Source organism: Paramisgurnus dabryanus, chromosome 9, assembly GCF_030506205.2.
Source record: "Paramisgurnus dabryanus chromosome 9, PD_genome_1.1, whole genome shotgun sequence".
Lineage (NCBI taxonomy): Eukaryota > Metazoa > Chordata > Actinopteri > Cypriniformes > Cobitidae > Paramisgurnus > Paramisgurnus dabryanus.
In genome coordinates this window covers 21,693,534-21,698,736 of record NC_133345.1, presented here as the reverse complement: position 1 = coordinate 21,698,736, position 5,203 = coordinate 21,693,534, and the positions used below count along the sequence as shown (strand labels likewise).

Genomic DNA, 5,203 nt, shown 5'->3' with positions numbered 1-5,203 from the left:
TGTTTACAATCTTCAATCCGTGGCAAACACATGCATTGAAGGTGAAAAAAATATTCGATTCTTTCAATAGCTATTATCTGACAACTATTGATAACATTGCCATGTGTAATTTAATGGTGTAAATGTTTTTAATTAATACACATTTAAGATGACCATGAATTAACTCTTATTTGCATAGTCATTGATATAAAAGCTTATTATTGCATAGGAGCATTGTCTAAAACTGAAAATAGGCTTATACTTAATTATTATTACAAGACCATCTAGCCTAATATTTGCAAGTCTGAACTGAACATCAACGCAGACATGAATTTCCTCACAGAAGTTTAAGATCATATACATCTTGAACGTAGATATATAAATGAACACAGAGAAGGGAAGTTTAACACTGTGAAGCACAAGCAAACATGCAGAGCAACTGAAGGCAGCTAAAAACCATCAGGATATAATCACGGGCTTATTTTATTGCATTTGGAGCCTTACCTCCAGATAAAGTAATAAACTGGACTGATGATTTAAATGTTGTTTACTCACATGTGCGTTGTAAACTCTATGGATTTTATGTTGCAGCACTGCTTCACTTGTTCACTTCTCCACATGGACTGTTTGTTTACAGTGTCGCGTGAGCAGCTACACTGCAGGTTCGACTTCATTTGGCGTAAAGCAGACCTCTTGGTGATGTCAAAGTACCGCGAGAGCGATTCAAAGCAGATTTCTCCATGTGATAACTGGGTCTCTCTCGCGGTACTTTGCTATCACTCGCTTGTGGCGCCACACCAGTTTGCTCCCCAGTCACTTTCGCTTCACTATAGTAATTTGATTTCATAGAAATTAATACGCCGATCGGATCGCGCAGTTCGACAGGAAGTATATAGCCTATTATGTATTTCAACCAACCCGCTAAAATAGCAAGTATAGCATGCTAATGGTCAGTGCTTCACATTTATATTATGACTAAAAGTTTAAAAATGTCACAAAACCATGCTGTTACGCATCCTCGCGCTATTTTTAGTGGGTATACGGAAATCCTTGACAATTTCTAGTGGGTATACGGCGTATACCTGCGTATCACGTAGACTACACCACTGCTGTTCATTGATTTTAGTAAGTTTTTTGACATTTGGATAAAGTGTTTCAATACTGGTGTAAAAACGTCTGAGTGCTGCCATCTTCAGGTTGAACGGTGGCTACTGCAGTTGAATTTTCTTATTGAATGTTGGGTCCAAAAAATGCCTCGTAATGTAAGCAGGTTCAAGCTCACCACGCCGCTTTGGTCAAGCATTGTTGACCCAGTCTTATTTCAGGCAGAATGAACATAGAAAAGATGCATTGTTGTTGTTCGCCATTTTTAAATGTTACAATGTCTCGTGTGTAACAGCTCAAGTATACAGTATGTCACTAAGACTGTCTCTGAAAATCAGACTAAAGTCTCAAATCTTATTGTGAGATAAAAAGCATCACAGTTTAATTTCAAGCATTAATTTCACTATGATTTCAATCGCTGATATGACATTACTCAGTCAATATTAAAGATATCAAGTTTATATTTTCACAAATGTTCTTTACATTATATAGGATGATTTTATGTGGAAAACAGTAAATCACAAAGAAATACTTCAGCTGGGTTTTCACAGGCATGGTCACATTTATCTTTAATCTTTAAGAATGTTGCATTTTCTCTGAATATTTGATTTAATGTACTGTATTTTTCAATTAAATTTGCATTGCACAATAAATTATCTTAGCTGCAGACATTTTAGGTATCTATAAATACTGATAACTGTGGTCAAAACAATAGCAAAATAAATAGTTCTGTATTATTAAATTACAGACAAAGATTTTGAATAGCTACAGTAGGTTGGATTGTATGTTTGGTACGAAATGGGTATGGGGGGGCCTGACCCCCTATTTTTTCATAGGGCCCAAAATTGCTAGCGGCGCCCCTGGGACCCAAAGAGTGCATATTAGTACTTCAAAGGTGGCAGTTTAAAGATACATATTTGTACGTAAATGGTACATACTGTATTAGGACCTTTTTTTAAAGGGTACTACCCCAGTGACAGCTTTGTACCTTTATTTTTGACATTGTACTTTTCCTTTTTTAATATTAAACATTAGCAGATATTGAAATTTGGCCATTGTTTTAATTTGACTTATATGATTTCTCAATCGATGCTTTGTAACCTCAAAGTCAACCCATGTCATGAAGATCATATATAGGATTGCAAAGGTCATTATACAGGATTAGCATAGCACAAATTAAGACGCGTTGGTAAGAAGACAGGAGCAATTAACAGAGATAAAATTCTGACATTTGTTATAAGGAGCTCAGATGCAAAAGCATCTCCATCAAAAATGAGATATGCTATTAAGGGGAATGCTCTCAACATGTACTATACGATAATTAAATATTTCACTTCTGCTTAATCCCACCTCAAGTCATTTAGAAACACCAGTTTGTTGGCAGAATCCATTAAAAGTCTGATAAATATGCTAATTTACAAGAAAACATGTCAGACAACTCTTCATATGTTTAGGGGCAAAAATGATTTCTTCATTGAGAGGATAACTCCATTATATCCCTATGCTTTACCTGACCTTTGACGTCACTTAGGTCATTATAAAAGTTTGTAAGGGAAGTGCTTTAAATGAATAACTTCCGATTAAATTTAAGAAGATTTAAATCATGCCAGGAAGAAAAAAAAAGAAGCAATTAAAGCTCTATTTAGGACTCTGCAAGGTCTTAGTGTTCTATTCCCAGGGAAATCATTGGAGACTCACAGCTTTAGCTATACAAAGATTATTAAATAACATTAACCAGATGTATTTTTTTTAAAGTTTCATTAGTATTGAGGATTATTCCACCCTTAAATTTTCACTGGATGCTCAGATGAAAAAAAAAAACGATTTGATTCAGTAAAAAATTGTCTTGAATTTATGAATATATTTAATATACATATGTCACAGGTAGGGGTGGACCCAGGTGTAAATAAGGTCACGCCCCTTTCTCCACCTCGAGGAGATTCCCAAAGCCACCCCAATGACCAGACACACAAGGTAAGCATAATATTAAAAAGGTACTTTATTTAATTTACTTAAAAAAAGATATATAGGGAAGGGAAAATGGGGAACTTAAAATAATGGCCACTCTAGGCTCTCCTCCACCACCAACTGTATCTTCACACAGTCCATTCTCCTCATGTTCATTCTCGTTTTCCTTTCTCTCCACAGGCGGTCACTAAGACACAAAGACACTGTTACTTGGACTTCAGGTATTTTCTCACCGGTTCTGCTGCTTACAGCTCTCTGGGTAGGTATCACGTTACACAGTCTGTTCTCCAAGTGTTCACTCTCGTTTGCCTTTCTCTCCACAGACGGTCACTAAGACACAAAGACACTGTTACTTGGACTTCAGGTATTTTCTCACCGGTTCTGCTGCTTACAGCTCTCTGGGTAGGTATGGTTTTTCCTCCGTAGGTCAGCAGAGGGGCGAAGGTCACACACCACCTCACCGGGCCGAGCGCTGCCCTATCTCCACTGCCCGTAGGGCGATCGAATCCTGGACAGGGGCGCCCCTTTGTAGAGACCGCGGGGGCGGCGGACCCTTTCGCCTCTGACTCTGCGACAAAGACAGACACAGGTAAGTTTGCACCACGAATATTTCCAATATTCTACTCACAGTCTCTGACAGCTCTTGGTCTGCGTCCCTTCGCACTCCAAAACAGCACACTGCGTATGATAGCGGTAAATTTTGAGGTCGTTAGCCTCTCCGTCCTCTGCCCAGTAGACGAATGGATGATGCGGCCTTCTTCTGACAAGACACACAGCAACCCACAGCAAATACACAGCACCACTCCAACGTGAAAAGCTTATTAATTGCAAAGTCTCACCACACTACAAGTGTACACACAAGGAAAACGCCCGGCATCCTCCACTTCGCTTGGGCTGAGATAAGGGCGATGGAAATATGACCAGAATAATGTTTCGTGCTGTGGCTGCTTAGATTTACGCTCCTACCGGCTCGCCCACCACGCTGTCTTAGGGGTAGGGCCGCCCTCCTCCTGCTGGAGGTTTCCAAAACGATTTCACAGGTTAATTTCTGCAAGTAGCTCCACACCAAAATGTATACTCACAGCGGATAGCCTTTGTTTATGTTGTACAACAAAGTCAATCTTCTTCCTGCTTTGCCCCTTCAAAAGTGCTGGTTAGATCGCAGTTCCGTTTACCCATAGGATTTTCCTTTTTACTCTAGCAGGTCCACCGCAGACTTCAACGAGAGAGAGAGAGAGGAATGGAGAGAGAAATATAGACAGCCACCACGTCTAGCAACGAGCACAGCTCCGTTCCTCAGCACACACTACAACTTATCAGCACAATGCTCTCTTCGGGGTGCTCCTTTTCTCCACCACGTATCACCTTTCTTTCGCCCCAGGCAGCTCCTGTCTTCTCTCCGCGCGCTCCGAGCGCAGCCCGGATCAACAGAGCCTGCGGGCTCTTCAAAAGGTATGTTCGTACTGTTCCTGCCCTAGGCAGAGGAGCTCTCCCCGCGTCGACCCCCCTCTCGTGCCCGAACTCCCGAACTGTGAATTAACTGTGCTTTAAATACTCCTTCATGTACTCCAGTTGTCCAATTGCCCGGCGATCTCTTTAACTAGGCACAGCTGTGCTCAATCGGCTGATTACAGCCTTCGCGAAGCTGCCGGATGTCCGGTGTTTCCGTTCTCCGGTCTGGGCGGAAACATCCGGGCGGAACCAAAGTTTCCCGACTTTTGGTTCCGCCCCGAAAAGATCGTCACCTTGTGACACATATACATACATACATATACATATATACACACACACATATACACATATATACATATATACTGTATATACCAACTGCTTGATGGCAGCTGATACTCTCAGTCAAAATCTATATTCTGCAGTTCATTTCATATCTCTACTTCTGCTGTCTGTAAATCAGGATGAAAAGTTGATTTAAAAAAAATTATCTGCAACACTATTGCTTTCTAGACATATAGCTGTCTAGACATTTAAACATGAAGTTAAAAAAAACACTAAATTAAAATAAAAGTGCATATATGCAAAATCTTCTGTTAAATTGACTAATCACCAAATAATAATTCATAAAACCCTGGTGCCATTAATTAATTATGATTATCCCTATTATTTGTAACTTTTTACCTATTTGGAGATTAAAATT

The 5,203-nt window shown here is 39.8% G+C and overlaps 1 long non-coding RNA gene across 1 annotated transcript; it reads right to left on the bottom strand.

Annotated features, from left to right (window-relative positions):
• Nucleotides 1-3,064: 3,064 nt before the first annotated feature.
• LOC141282541 (uncharacterized) lies at nucleotides 3,065-4,807 on the bottom strand. The gene is made up of 2 exons (XR_012337275.1): nucleotides 3,891-4,807; nucleotides 3,065-3,619 (listed from the first exon to the last, which is right to left on the bottom strand). It is a non-coding gene; the product is annotated as an uncharacterized lncRNA (long non-coding RNA).
• Between the last annotated feature and the right edge of the window lie 396 nt (nucleotides 4,808-5,203).